The sequence below is a fragment of the Conger conger genome, chromosome 17 (genome assembly GCF_963514075.1).
Source record: "Conger conger chromosome 17, fConCon1.1, whole genome shotgun sequence".
In the NCBI taxonomy this organism is placed as follows: domain Eukaryota; kingdom Metazoa; phylum Chordata; class Actinopteri; order Anguilliformes; family Congridae; genus Conger; species Conger conger.
In genome coordinates this window covers 39,678,452-39,694,876 of record NC_083776.1, presented here as the reverse complement: position 1 = coordinate 39,694,876, position 16,425 = coordinate 39,678,452, and the positions used below count along the sequence as shown (strand labels likewise).

The 16,425-nt window shown below is 44.7% G+C and overlaps 2 non-coding genes across 2 annotated transcripts; both read left to right on the top strand.

Moving 5' to 3' along the window:
• Positions 1 to 5,470: 5,470 nt before the first annotated feature.
• LOC133117245 (U1 spliceosomal RNA) lies at positions 5,471 to 5,634 on the top strand. Its single transcript, XR_009706033.1, has one exon. It is a non-coding gene; the product is annotated as a U1 spliceosomal RNA (small nuclear RNA).
• Positions 5,635 to 5,697: 63 nt separating this feature from the next.
• Positions 5,698 to 5,816, top strand: LOC133117693 (5S ribosomal RNA). The gene has a single exon (XR_009706237.1). It is a non-coding gene; the product is annotated as a 5S ribosomal RNA (ribosomal RNA).
• The last annotated feature ends 10,609 nt before the right edge of the window (positions 5,817 to 16,425 follow it).

Here is a 16,425-nt window from a genome sequence, read left to right as displayed (position 1 = left end):
GGCGGGACTGGAGGAGGCATGGGCGAGAGAAGGCGCGGAGCATGTGGGGGGCAGACGCTTGGGACGCTGTGGGCCTGGACTGAGACAGATCACAGGAGCCAGGTACTTTGTGTTGGTGAATGGTCTGGGTGGTGTGATTTTATTAAAGACACATTCTGTTCCGTACAAAAGTGGTTGGTTTTAAAGGAAAAATTGTGTATCATTTTGGGTTGTGGTCTGGGGTTTTGTAAGACTTTGTCTTTAAAAAAAAAAAATATATATAATAATAATAATAATAATAATAATAATAATTTCTTACATTTTATTGTTTTAGTTTTGTATGTGCTTTATATGTTTTTTATGTATCCATGGATGTTAGTATGTGGTTTTTGTGTGTGTTTTATGTCGTAAATTATTTATGTGTGTATTTATGTATTAAACTGTTTGTATTTATATTTAAGAGGAAAACCTTGACCATGTAATATGTAAACGTGATTTAAACTGTTTATCTGTGAAGATACAATAAAATCTTTTAAAAGGAAAAAGGTTCACCCAGGGCGAGGCTCGGCCATTGCACTCCGGCTGTGTTGACCCCTGCAAATTCCTACATACTTACCTGGCAGGGGAGATACCATGATCACGTGTTTCTTTCTTGCTGTGCATTTTGCTCAGGTTTCTTTTCAGCTCAGTTAGTCCTGTTGCCCACCACTGGGGTTCTAGTGGTGGACAGAGGGCCACTGGGCTGTTTAGTTGCTTTCTCAGAGCATTTTGTTCTTTTGTTATTTTCTGTTCTTTTTCTTAATCCATTCTCCTCCCCTCCCCATTTTCCTCCTTCTTTCTGGACGGGCTGCAAGGCTTGGGTTCAGTACGTGGCTTGACCATGGCTGGCTCGACCTTGTAGCCCAGCGGAACACCCCGGAAACTCAGATCAGTGGCACATAGCTGCACTGATCAGGAGCCAGAGCCTGCTACCTGGAGGAACCCGGAGCCGAGGTCTGCGGCCTGCTGCCTGCTGCCTGGAGGAGCCCGGAGCCGAGGTCTGCGGCCTGCTGCCTGGAGGAGCCTGCAGCCAGGGCCTGCTGCCTGGAGGAGCCCGGAGCCGAGGTCTGCTGCCTGGAGGAGCCCGCAGCCAGGGCCTGCTGCCTGGAGGAGCTCGGAGCCAAGGCCTGCGGCCTGCTGCCTGGGGGAGCCCGGAGCCAGGGACTGCGGCCTGCTGCCTGGAGGAGCCCGGAGCCAGGGCCTGCTGCCTGGAGGAGCCTGGAGCCTGACCCCACAGAGGGAGCCAGAGGAGACCTGCAATCAGCTGAGTGTCTATGCGCCAGACCCCAGATTCTTAGGGGAGGTTGCACTGCAGCCTTCTCCCTTTCCAGTTTTAGTTTCTTTGAGTTGTTTTCTCAGTTAAACCCCACTAAATACCTGTTCCTTTTTTCCCCTTTTTCTTTCACCCTCATTTTGATTTTGAACCTCTATTTTAATTTTATTTCTATTGTGAGAGTTTCCCTACCCCTTTTCCTTTCCCCACCCTTCCCCCTTCTCCCCATTCCCCCCCCCCCCCTCTTTCCACCTACCTGCACACCCGAAACATCATGGAGAACCAACGAGCACCTGGCACGAGAAGGCACAACGCAGATTCATCCACAACCGCACTGACCCGGAACCATCACTGACACGCCTGGAGTTCAGCAGAGCAGTGCTGCAGAGAGGTTTAGGCTTCGCGCCGTCTGACTTGAACTGCCTCTTCAAGCTGCCTGGTCCTAGGGACATATTTGAAACCAGTTTTAAGAATGCACAGAGATGTTTTGGAATCAGTACAGACAGAAAGCCACACAAACACCACTGAACAAATTCACAGTAGAAGCACTCACTGACAGGGAGGTTAAGGTTATCACAGTTTTATTTTATAATGAATCAGTTTCAGACTATGATATTTCACTTTGGTTAAGCAGACACGGCACATTGGTATCGGACGTGAGACGGGTATACGACGAGGACGGGGTGTGGACAGGCGCCAGAAAATGGTTAGTCCGTCTGCACCCAGACGACACATCCATCGGGGGGTCAGGCATTTACCCAGCACCATCACTTTGGGACAGAACAGGGGACAAATTTTTTATAATGGGATGCCAAAACTTTGCCATACCTGTGGGAACCTGGGGCACCTTGCAGCAGCATGCACGGTGATTAAATGTAAAAATTGTGGAGGGGAGCACCAGACAAACAAATGGACAGAGGCACGGAGGTGTAATCTATGTGGGAGCCAGGAGCATGTTTTCAGGGACTGTCCATCCTCATATGCCAACAAAACACGAGCACGCACAGACAGCAATGCACAACAGGGCACAGACCACCCTCCACAGGACACAGCACCACCCCCACAAAACACAACCAACACAAACACACGATGCAACCACAGAACCCGCACAGACCCCCCCTCAGCACCCCGCCACCACAGAACAACCCACCCCTACACCACGGACCGAGACAGAACCTGACACAGACCAGCCCCCAAACCCCTCACAGATGGAGACAGTTGGACCAGACACACAGACAGACTCACTCCCGTGTGGAAATCCTGGACAGTGCACGACACAAGACAGTACTAGCACCAACTCCCCTTCCATCACTACAGACACTGAACAGATAGAAGTCAAGAGCGAGGACGAGGAGATTGAGATCACAGACAGCACACCCTCCACTCTGCCCACAGACACAGACAACACAACAGACACACGGTCACCAGACATCTTTGGAAAAAGAAAAAGAGACCCCCGACCACGGGAAAGGAAAAGAACTATCACCACCTCCACCAATCAGGACACAGAACCAGAACCCACACAAGCAGAAAAACAACCCCCAGCACCACCACTACCACCACCACCACCAGAAAAACAGCCACCTCCACAGACAGTGGAACCGCCGACACAACCTGACAAACCAGCACAGCCAGTAAAACACGCACAGACGGACAGCCCGACCACTACCCAAATACCCCCCAAACCCGTAGTCACCCCAAGGACACACTGCTCCTCTGGGAAAACGATGACAGAACCAGCACAACCAGCACCAGCAAAACCCACCAGACCCAGAACTTCACACAGCACACCTGACAAAGACGACGCACCTGAACTGGACTACATATGTGGAGAAGTTATAGACAGGACGGTCAAATTACAACACCCACAGACACGACCACCCCCACAGACACGCGTATCTAGGGAAACGACTCACCAAACTTTACATTACATTACAGAAGTAAATATCACCTCCCGTGATCAGCTATGGATTGGACGCAGTACCATACATACACCACTGTCATTGCACTAGTTACCACTACAACAACAAATCATGAGCACATTAAACATCCTCACATTAAACGTACGCAGTATTCACAACAATAAGAAAAGGGCAGATGTCATGGCATACCTCACTACACAAAACACAAACATTTAACGTTTACAAGAGTGTAGAATCCCCTTTTTAAGAGATGACAGAGATTATCAGAATGAATGGGCCATAGGGGATTCGGTGTGGTCGGGTTCGAGTGTGGCACGTGCAGATGGGGGGGCGATATTAATCAAGAATAACTCAGTCAAGATAACCCGGAAAAAAGTGGTGGAGGCAGGAAGGATTTTAGCAGTTGAACTTGTTTATAACAATTTTCACTTCAAGGTTATTAATGTTTATGCACCCGCAAACCAAAATGAGCGCACAGCCTTTTTCCCCAAGCTGCGTCCAATCCTTTTGGGAAACCTCCCCGTCGTGATGGCAGGGGACTTCAACTGTGCCCTGAGGGATGAGGATCGGAGCCGGCCGTGGAGGGACCGCTCGAGTCGGGAGCTGGCGTCAGTCATAGCGGACTGCTCCCTCACTGATGCCGGTCGGGACCTGGTGCCACGCTACACGTGGGTGAGTTCCTGTGGCAAATCCTTTTCCCGGATAGACCTCCTCCTTCTGAGCCATCAGATACAATCACAGAACATCACAGCACAAACAGTCTTCTTTTCAGATCACAAAGCACTCACCATCCAGATTACAACACCAGCACAAACACAGGGGGAGAGGAATCTGGAAACTAAACACATCACTACTAGAGGACAAAGCAATAAAACAGGCATACATCAATAGACTACAAGAATGGGCATCACTCAAGGAACTCTTCACGTCACCCGTAGAATGGTGGGAAATGGTCAAGACACGCACTAAGGGTTACTTCATCACGGCAGGACGCAGGCAGGCACAGAAAAGGAGGGAACAAACAAAAAAATTGCACAGCACACTCCAAAGATTAGCAGCACTACAGGCACAGGGATTCCAGGTCGCACAAGAAATCACACATGCCAAACACAACCTCTCAGCACTCTATAGACAGGAACAGGAAAAAATTTGACAAAGCAGAGTTCAACACCTAGAACAAAATGAAAAATGCACCCGTTACTTTTTTAGGAAGATCAAGAACAAAAAGAATCACATACAGACATTACTGGACAACACAGGACAACAGAATATACACAACCACATCAGGGCATTCTACACTGATCTGTATAGCACAAAGCACATGGATGAGCACATGGTGGACACATACCTACAGGACATCCCAGCCATAGCACCCCGGGCAGGAGAAGGAGAGGAGGAGGAGAGTCTGTCCGTGGAGGAGCTCACCCACGTGGTGAAAGGCCTGAACACCGGCAAAACTCTGGGTCCCGACGGGCTCCCGGCCGAGTACTACCAAACCTTTTGGGAACACCTCAAGGTAGATTTAACATCGGTGCACAGCTAGCCACCTGGCGTGGCTAGCTGTGCTGAAAGCTCTCCCCACCAGGGTGTTCATGTTCAGGAGGAGCTTGGCCCTGGCGGAGACATGCCCGTACCCTCGCTGTAATGAAAAGGAAACCGGAGATCACCTCCTGTGGCACTGCAGAAAAGCCAAATCTATCTGGCAATCCATTTTCACTGTCCTGGACACATACAGACACAGTCACTGACCCTCCGGGATATCCTCCCCGGCCCCCGCAACGGGATCATCTGCTGAGGAGGAGATTGCCTGGAGGGTGATCAACATCACCAAGCACACTTTATGGGACACACGCAACATCATGTTTTTTCAAAAACAGGAACTTCACAACATCACCCGCCAGATCACCAACCACATCAAGGACTACCATCACCTGGACTGTCTCAAAGCCGGAAAGAGCACCACAAACACAAAATGGAAAATTCACAACAGCACAGAAATATACATATGACACGGACACCCTGGACAATACACCTACAGCCGGACACCTACACTCCCCTGCCACCTTAACCCTCCCGAAGCCTTCCCTTGGGTAATGTACGTGTACGGTTACTGTGTACTGTCTACCGTCTTAATGTATTGTGGTATTGTCTGCGGTCATGTTTAAATGCAACTCTGTGTGTTACTGTCTGACGTCTGTAATGTAAATATGTGTTACGCAAGTAAACGTAAGTAAATGTAAATATGAACGTAAATGTAATGTAAAAGTGAAAGTAAGTGAAACTCAAAAGAAATAACGGTTCACCCAGGGTGAGGCTCGGCCATTGCACTCCGGCTGTGTTGACCCCTGCGAATTCCTCAAATGTGGGAATCTCGACTGCATAATTTCTGCTTGAGGGGGACTGCGTTCGTGCTCTCCCCTGATCAAGCGGTCAAACAATATACTCGATTAATGCGCAAATACCCCCTTGTGCTGCCTTTCCTTCGCTTACGGCCATACCACTCTGAATACGCCCGATCTCGTCTGATCTCGGAAGCTAAGCAGGGTCGGGCCCGGTTAGTATTTGGATGGGAGACCGCCTGGGAATACCAGGTGCTGTAAGCTTTTTTCACTATGCTTTTGGACAGGCGCTGCTGTTTCACAACGTTCAAAACACGTCGCGTACAGTGCTATATCGTTTAGTCTATTACCCGTTTATGCTTCTCATGTCTTACCCAGACACTTGGGCAGCGCATTGCAAAGGAACAAGGCTAGCATCCAAATTCATCACGTACGGCGCTATTTTAGACACAACACAGGCTAAATCAGTGCAATGCAAATTCACTTCACACCAAGAGTACCGCACATTTTCCTTACACGTCTGTAGCCTATCATGAAGCAGGATTGCCGAGTTAGTGAGCACCGCACTTCATTGGACAGAGGCACGTGTTTTTCTTCTTTTGGTTCTGCGCTCTAGCGATTTCAGTTTGAAAGGACACAACGACAACCAAGTTCAAGTGCAGACTGTCAGCTTTAATTTGAGGCCATTTTCAAGCACACCCGACGAACCGTTTGGAACTCACGTCGCATCTTGCACACGGTCACTTGTCCATTTAGGTGTCGCATTTTGGCAGGGCTCCGGCTTGGTGTTCGACGTGACATCACCGCATCCCCCAGTGCAAGAAACCTAGGAGTGGTGATGGACAACAGGCTGTCCTTCTCCGAGAACATCGCTACAGTGACCCGGGCGTGCAGGTTCTTCCTGTACATCATCCGGAAGATCCGACCCTCTCTCACCACCTACTCCACTCAGCTCCTTGTCCAAGCAATGGTCCTGTCCCGCCTGGACTATTGCAATTCTCTGCTGGCTGGCCTTCCAGCATGTGCCATCAGACCCCTACAACTGATCCAGAATGCTGCAGCCCGTCTGGTATTCAATGTTCCCAGAAATTTACGTCACCCCCCTGCTCAGCAACCTCCATGGCTTGCATCAAATGTAAAACTTTGGTGCTTACACACCAGGCAGTTAAGGGATCAGCCCCTGTATATATTGAATCACTTAAAGACCTATACACCAGCAAGACCCCTCTGTTCTGCCACTTCGTGCCGTCTGGTGCCTCCCCCTTGCCACACCTGCACTTCTCGCTCACGACTGCTGTCTGTCCTGCTCCCACGGTGGTGGAATGACCTCCCAGTGGACGGCCACAATGGAGGGTTTTCGAGTATGAACCGCCTTTTTAAGGTCATGCCACAGCATCTCAATAGGATTCAGGTCTGGACTTTGACTAGACCACTCCAAAGTCTTCATTTTGTTTTTATTCAGCCATTCAGAGGTGGACTTGCTGGTATGTTTTAGATCATTGTCCTGCTGCAGAACCCAAGTTCGTTTCAGCTTGAGGTCACGAACAGATGGCCGGACATTCTCCTTCATGATTTTTTGGTAGACAGCAGAATTCATGGTTCCATTTATCACAGCAAGTCTTCCAGGTCCTGAAGCAGCAAAACAGCCCCAGACCATCACACTACCACCACCATATTTTACGGTTGGTATGATGTTCTTTTTCTGAAATGCGGTGTTACTTTTACGCCAGATGTAATGGGACACACACCTTCCAAAAAGTTCAACTTTTGTCTCGTCAGACCACAGAGTATTTTCCCAAGACTTGGGGATCATCAAGATGTTTTCTGGCAAAATTGAGACGAGCCTTAATGTTCTTTTTGCTCAGCAGTGGTTTTCGTCTTGGAACTCTGCCATGCAGGCCATTTTTGCCCAGTCTCTTTCTTATGGTGGAGTCATGAACACTGACCTTAACTGAGGCAAGTGAGGCCTGTAGTTCTTTGGATGTTGTTGTGGGGTCTTTTGTGACCTCTTGGATGAGTCGTCGCTGCGCTCTTGGGGTAATTTTGGTCGGCCGGCCACTCCTGGGAAGGTTCACCACTGTTCCATGTTTTCGCCATTTGTGGATAATGGCTCTCACTGTGGTTCGCTGGAGTCCCAAAGCTTTAGAAATGGCTTTATAACCTTTTCCAGACTGATAGATCTCAATTACTTTCTTTCTTTCTCATTTGTTCCTGAATTTCTTTAGATCTCGGCATGATGTCTAGCTTTTGAGGATCATTTGGTCTACTTCACTTTGTCAGGCAGGTCCTATTTAAGTGATTTCTTGATTGAGAACAGGTGTGGCAGTAATCAGGCCTGGGTGTGGCTAGAGAAATTGAACTCAGGTTTGATAAACCACAGTTATAACTTGATAACCAAGTTTAACAGGGGGGGGCAATCACTTTTTCACACAGGGCCATGTAGGTTTGGATTTTTTTTCTTCCTTAATAATAAAAACCTTCATTTAAAAACTGCATTTTGTGTTTACTTGTGTTGTCTGACTAATATTTAAATTTGTTTGATGATCTGAAACATTTGAGTGTGACAAACATGCAAAAAAAAAAAAAAGAAGAAATCAGGAAGGGGGCAAACACTTTTTCACACCACTGTATATAGTTGTATAGATATTGTTTTTTTGTATTAGCTATTATATTGTTGTACTCGGGTATTCTAGCTGCCAACTGTGGTATGCTAGTTTGGAAGTTGATGTATTCTTCAAGGGTTCCGAATGTTTCTGTATGGTTACACTAGGACTCGGAACTGCACTACCCTCTCAGGTCCTCTTCGCACTTGTATTTGCGTTTGATCTGCACTTTGTTGTACGTTGCTCTGGATAAGAGCGTCTGCTAATTGGCTTGTAATGTAATGTGTTTAACAGTTGTTTTTATGGTTTGATGTTGCATCTGGCAAATTTAATCAAGTCTTTCAAAGTGCAAGTTTATGGAATTAGTGGAGTCAGTTGAACGAGCAGAAGCAGGTGTTTCTAAGAGTCCTGAAGTGAATAAAAATGGTGGAGCTCGAAAAAGCAGTGGAGATATTGATTCCGTCAATGTTGCTTATATAAGAGGATCATTTCACCAAGGTGCTACAAGGTTCAAAAATAATGGAAGGCAGTGTGTTGCAATTTGCTTGACCGCTATGGCAAAACATAATGTTGAGAGTGTGTTTTCATGGGATTTTAAATGTTTAGATGAGGTTGTAATTTTAGGTGATCAGCTATATACATTTTTGTTTGACAACAGCTTAATTAGTGATCCTTCTGCTTTGAAATGGTTGTGCATTCCCAATTTGCCATGTCAAGTTGCTATTGCCGGGGATAGTTTTCAATATGGAGATTTTGTTTCTGGAGATGTTGATGTGGTTGATGGTGAGTTGATAGTCAAATGTATGCACTCGTTTAGTTGATGGTTTGCAAACAATGTTTGCGAAATGATGCGTTTGACAGTGAGTAGTACTTGTGCAATCATTTATGGGAACAATCAATATGCAGTTGTTGATTCTCATGCACGCAGTGCTTCAGGTGTGGTAGATAGTGATAGTTCAAGCATAGTTCTGTTTTACAAATCCCTCCAAGATGTGCATAGGCATATTCAGGATTTGGCTACATCTCTTGGTGGAAGGCAGAAGTTATTTGAAACTACAGGTGTATGTGCAACATTGGCAGCAAGTTCAGATGAAAGTAGACCAGGGCAAAAGCGGAAATGGCAGTGCACAGACGGTGTTGTTAGTAAATTGAAAGGGGAGAAATGTACTGATGCTTCATAGCAGTGTGCTGCATTTCCAGTGGTGGAGAAGGTGTTGCATACACCTAACTGATGCAGTTGATGGTCAGGTGTCAGATGTTAACACCATGTTCTCTTTTAATCCTTTATCAATTACAAATGCACAGAAGATAAGCAAGGAATTAAATATGGAGGTTCACATGGAGGATGTGGTTGGGCCTTTAGGTTCTCCTTGTCAGACGTGCAGTAGTATTGTTGGTGATGGAAACTGCTTTTTCAGAGCTGTAGCACAGGTTGTGTGTGGTACACAAAAAATGCACAGGACAATCAGGCTTGCAGTAGTGAAGCACATGGAATTGCACAGTGTGGAATATGTGCAATGTCTAAGAAGGGAATATACGTCAGTGGCAGATTATGTGTTGATGTCGAGAATGAAGTATGTTGGCACATGGGCAACAGAAGTGGAAATTCAGGCCACAGCAAAACTTCTCGGGATAGCTATTTACACGTACTTTGATAAATGGTTGAAATGTAGCTGCATAAGTACTGCGGTGTCAAAGCAAGCAATATATAAAACATTGTAATGTCAATCATTATGAAGTTCTGACTTGCGTGAGGCATCCTGACATGCAGAATTCTTATGACTTGTGCAAAGAACAAAGGTCCTTGGATAAAGAGTGTACGTACAAGAAAGCATTCGTCTTTTATGGAAAGGCCAGCACAGGAAAGCAAGTTCCCACGAGTGAACAGCAGGTTAACGTGAAAACAGGTCATTTTCAGGAATATTATTCTAAGAGAGCTGTTTGAGAAGAAGTGTCATTTAAGTATGAAATTGTACTATAAGAATAACAAGGGATACCAGGTTAAGCACAAGGAGGCAAGTTTAAGGACGTATTATAGAAATCAGCAGAAATTTCAGTTGAGTGCAAAACTGAAATGACCAAAGTGCAGCACAAACAAGGCAAAACAGAATCTAGTAAAATAAGATATCGTACAAATGCACAGCATAGTCCAGCAGTGCAAGCTGCCAGTAAGGTGAAGTATCACAGAAATATACCGCATATGCAAGCAGTGCAGGAGGCCAGTAAATTGAGATCATGGCAGTGCATTGCACAGGGAAAATGTTAAAAAGTATAATGCATCCAAAAGGCAGCAAGTTAGACAGCAACAGGAAGTTTTTGACTTTGTTATGAATCCGTTTTTGGACAAAGTTTGGTCCAGATTTTGTTTGTGTTTGTCACAGATTACTTCAGGCATCAGGAAGTTAAATGTAAGAGGGAGACATATGGGACGCAAGTGTATAAGGCAGTGTTAGCTGATAAGTGCATTGCAGATGAGTTTTTGCCCAAGTGTGATGTTTAGTGTGTAGCGCCTAAAGGGCAGTTGTGGATCTGTCACACTTGTCATAGCAAACTTGGTTGAGGTGAAATGCCAGCTGAAAGCGCAGTTAACAATTTAGCGGTTCATCATATTCCTGTTGAACTCGGCTGTTTAAATAGTTTAGAGCAACATTTAATAGCATTGCACATTCCATTCATGAAATTGTTGGAATTACCAAAAGGTGGCCAAAATGGAGTGCATGGACCAGTGACATGTGTACCAGCTAACACTGTCCACACAACAATGTCCTACCCCGATCATACATGGAGGGCTCTGTTACGTGTAAAATTAACTTACAAACGCCATCACTACCAATTTGTAGATACCAAATGTATTACAGGATTTACGGTCTTTGAAAACTAAAAATAAATATTCCACAAACATACAATTTAATAGGGATTGGCTGAACGACTTTTGTATGGACAATGTAGAAGAGGGTACTCTCAGGGATCCCATTGTAGAAGGGAAGGAAGAGATTCTTGGGAATGTTGTTGAAGATGAGCTTTTGCATGATAGACAGCAACATTGCATGTATATGGATACATGTTTGCAGCCTGTGGATATTGGGCAAGAAGAACTTGATCAGTATTTTGACAGTATTTTAAATGTTGCTCCAGCAGAAGGGAATAATCCAGTGAAGGTGCTTTTGGATAAGACCAATGAAGCCAAGTGTTTCCCTGTGTTGTTTCCACAAGGTGGTCCTACCTTTCATGATCCGTGGCAAATTCGATTGACCTTGTCATGTTATTTTAACGTTGGAATTTTGCATGTGGATGGTAGGTCGTCTCTATCTTTTCTGCACAGTATTTTACAGAAATTGTTCAAATGTGTTTCAAATGTGTCAATAGCTCTGAGAGGGTCAGACTAATAAAATCAGCACTCGAATGCTGAAAGATGAGCAGTCCATAAAGAAAATGCTCCAAAGTGATGGGGGGGGTATCGGTTTTTGCGGCCCATTCGTGGAACTCCTCCTTTTTGGCAAAAAGACCTATTTGCAATAAGGCAATTGGGCTTTGTTCCTTTTCATCTGCAGATATGCGATGGACAAACCTATTAAATAGTATTTCGCATCGTGACCATAGACACGAAACAGCTGAGGGTTTAGAGTGGGCAGACAGATCTTTTAAGACGCAATCCTGTCACAACAGCCCACGTTTGATTTTAGGTGGCATTGTTTTTTGAAAGAGGTACTTATGTCTTCTTGTCAACCAACTGCCAAGGTGGTGGACTACAGGGTTGAATTTCAAGAGCGTGGGTCCCCTCATGTGCATTGTTTATTTTGGATCGACAAAGCACCTCACACAGATAAAAACAGAGATGACGAGGGCATTGACTTTGTCGATAGATTGGTCACTTGAGTTGCCTTGTAATGACACCCTTTTGGACGTTGTCACATTTGTGCAGCAACACAGTAAAAGGCATTCGAAGACCTGTTATATAAAAAAAAGAATGCCATCTATGCGGACGTTTATATGTGGGTAAAAATAGCAATTCAGACAAAACCTGTGATTGCAAAGTAGCAGACAATGAAGCACCATGTGAGCGTGCAGAGGAGGCAGGACATGTGAGGAAAATGAGTAAAGAAACAGCACAGAACATTTTAACAGTAAAATCAGCTGTTGCAGATAAGGCTACATTTGACTCGGTTGAAAGTTCGTTTGAGAGTGTAGGTATAGACCAGGAGAGTTGAGGCAACATATCAATGTGTTCGACAAAATACTCACATTGTACTGAAGAGGCAGGTAAAAGTCTGGGTAAACCAGTATAGTAAGAGTCTCCTTAAATGTTGGAATGCCAATATGGACATTCAGTTTGTTGTTGATGCATATGCATGTATTGTTTGTATTATTTCTTATATATCAAAGGCAGAGAGGGAAATGGGTTTGTTGTTAAGTAATACCAATGAGCAGCAGCAAAGCATGGCAATCTTGATGCCAAGGCTGCATTAAAACTAGACAGTGTTTACGTGCATAATAGAGATGTCTGTGCACAAGAAGCAGTGTACAGATGAACTAATATGCATCTAAAGGAGAGCTCACGGAAAGAGCAGTTTGCTCCGACAGGTGATGGCGCAGTAAAAATGAGTTTGCCGCTTAGTGTTTTGAAGCAAAGAGTAGCGTCAAGGGGTCTCAAAATGATGTGGATGACAAGTATTGTCGATCGCTACAAGAGCAGACCTGTTGCAGGTGTTTTCAGCGACATGTGCTTGGCAACATTTGCGTCTGAGAATCGCATTTTGAGTAGAAGTGAAAGGTGTAAGAGCAGAATTAAGTTGGAGAATGACTTGGGATTTGTGGCAAAGAGAGCACGTACACAGCCTGCTTTATACGTTATGCACGGTTTTATGAAAGCGTTTTGCAATTGTTTTTGCCTTATCGAGTAGACGGTGAACTGAAGCCACCAGGATTTGAAACTTTCGAGCAGTACTACAGTAATGGACATGTCTGCTGTAGTAATGGTGCTGAACAGACAGTGAAACAAGTTGTTGATAGGAATAGGAACATGTTTGACCTGGATGCAGATGTGTTAGATACTGCTCAAAATGTTGTTATAGTGAGGGTGTAGTTGAGGATATGTGGTGTGAGCTCTGCCCAGAACAGGAGTCAGAAAGGTTAGAATGTGAGCAAGAACGTAGGGAGCAGGTTCAGATGTGACAGTGAACTGGAACATATTCCAGAATTGTCAGCAAGTCCACAGGTTGCTTCTTTAGAGAAGAACCACAAGGTAATGTTCCAGGGCCGATGGTCTGAATTTAATTACGTCTCTAAATGAGACACAGATGTGTATTTTTTACAAAGTTAGACAGTGGTGCTTAGATGGTCAGAGGCAAAAATTCTCCATTTGATTAAAGCTGTACAGGATGAGGCTATTCGACTGTTCGCACAATTGTGTGACAATCCAGAGGAGACACGTGTTTTGTTGACTGCTCCCACTGGAATCGCAGCATACAATTTAGGAGCAGCAACTATCCATAATACATTTTGTATTGGCACAGACAACCCTATACACCTTTGGGTGAGGAGAACACTCTCCGTGCCAAATTTAGTCATCGTGACATGCTCATTGAAGAAATTTCAATGGTAGAACACAAGTTGTTGACGTATATTCATGGTAGACTACGTCAGATTAAACAAACGGGGGACTTTTCTCCATTTGGTAGTGTTGTTGCTGTTGGACTTTTTTCAGTTGCCTCCAGTGAAAGGCAAACCACTTTATGTGGATAACACAGGTCTGGACTGGTGGAGTAGTAACTTCAGTGTGGTGGAGTTGACTACAATTGTTGGACAGAAGGACCATTTGAACAGCTGTTGCTGTTGCGGACACGTAGCAAACAAACTCCCCTTAATGACAATGATGTCACAATGTTGAAAAACTGTGAAACTGGTGAACAGACTTCAACATTACATATATTCCCGACAAACGGCCAAGTACATGAGCACAACATTGGCCAGTTAATTGTTAAGTTGTGCTGAATATATATATGTTGAGGCTCAGGATTTTGAAAGAAATCCTAAAACGGGAAAAATAGAATTAAAGAATGGGCATCACTCTAAAGTGTACAATACATGCCTAACAGACTAGTCTTGGGGAGAAATGCTCGTGTCATGCTTCTTAAGAATATAGATGTTGCAGATGGTTTGGTTAGTGGTGTGTGTGGTACAGTAACACATAGTACAAAAGGCAAGCAACACGTTTCCCGAAACTGTATGTATAGTTTGACGATAAGCAATTTGGCTTACAATGACGGAAACGTTATGCCTCTATGTACTGAATTGATGTGTTCCACACCAATATTGCCAGAAGACAGGGTTTCAAATAAAGGTGGATTGCGCAGGCAGTTTCCATTGCGATTGGCTTGGGCTTGTACTGTTCACAAAGTGCAAGGTTTAACTGTTAACCAAGCCGTTGTGTCCTTGGACAAAGTATTTGCAGCAGGACAGGCGTATGTAGCATTAAGTCGAGTTAAAAGTTTGTCTGGGCTAATTATTCAAGATTTTAATGGAAAAGCCATTCATTGTAAAGACATTGTTCAGCAGGCACTTTGTGAAATGCCACATTTTATGTGTCACTAATCTTCCACAGTCATTGCCCACAAACAATTTCTCAGTATTGCATGCCACGTACCTTGCTGAAACGTGGCTACCTGCTACCTTCAGTACTGAAAATGTTCACATTGAAGGATATGATTTTAATAGCAGCCCACGTTGCTTGGCTTATTCTAGCACAGACTCTGCTATCAATACAGGACCAACTACATGGTGTTGGCATGTATACTAATGCTGCCTTGTCTTTTAATATTAGAAATTTGCCAGACTTGAATTTGGAATGTATTTTGCTACACTGTGATGACACAAACTCCATACTTGCTGTCATTTGCAGACCACCGTCCTACCCCATCTCTCTTTTTAAAAAACATTTACAGAAATTAGTTATGTTCAACATGTCAGTGAACCCACAACAGAAAACGGATCATTAATTGATCACGTGTACGTAAAAAGCTCATGCCACTACTGTATACAGGTAACAGTTCTGCCAGCATATTTCAGTACGCATGAAGCAATTTACATTACATTTACAAATAGTGAGTGTTAGTGTTCACGACATTCAACTTTTCATTTTTGGCTAATGTTGGTATGTGAAGCATGTGGTTTTAGAAATCCACATGTGACCGGTGGCACTGAGCATGCATTAACGTGCCAGTGGGGTTATCAGAACCTTAGTCACCGGTGCTATGTGTGGTGCTGGAGGCTTGTGCAACGTGTGTACTTTTGTTTGGCAGTATTGTTGTTCTGTGCAGTCTTTTGTTCTGGAGGTGGTTGGCACGTCAGGCATATGCTTTCAGAAATCCACACGTGACCGGTTGCACTGAGCATGCATTAATGGTGCCAGTGGGGTTATCAGAACCGTAGTGCTATGTGTGGTACAGGCGTTCTTGCATGAGTTGCATGGTTAAATCATGTGCACTAAGTATGTACTGCTACTATGTACAGTGCCAAATCTTTCTTTTTTCCTGAGACTCCTGCCCTCGTCCCCCTGAGCTCATTGTCCACTCCACCCGGGTCCCACGCTCTGAGGTCATGGACTGCTGCTGTCCTGCTTCTCCTCTGGTTCATCCCCATCTGCTGATGCATCCTGGACCTACTGCTGCATTCCCACCACACCCATCTGAACTGCATATTTACATTCCTCTATGGACTATCAAACTCAACCTTTAGGCCCGCAGAGGATGGGCATCCCCCTATAGCCGGGTTCCTCTCCAGATTTCTTCCCATTGGGGAGTTTTGTCTCGCCACTGTTTGAGGGTTTCTCTCCACTGGGGAGTCGTTTACCTCATATGCTATCTGGGGGCTAGTATTTCCCTTTCCCCTCTGTGTTCTTTGGGGTGTCAATCTGAAATTGAACTACATTAAATTTATATAGAATTCATTTATTGATGCATTAGTTATGTTTACTATTAGTTAAGTAATGTGTTGTCTTCTGGCACTTTTGACTGTCTATTTTAATATTTTACATTCAATGCTATAAAGCACCTTCTGCTGTATGCTCAAGTGCTACACAAATAGTTATGATTACGATTATGTTTCTTGGATCCCCTTGCATTCTATTCACTACAAATGTAGCATTTAAATGACATGGAAAAATTGCTAATACATATGGTCTGATTACTTGGTGCCACAGACAAGGACCGTGAATTTAGAGTCCTCTGTGTTAATCTTTAATATATCTCCTGCCAGTTAAAGCCTGTCTTTAA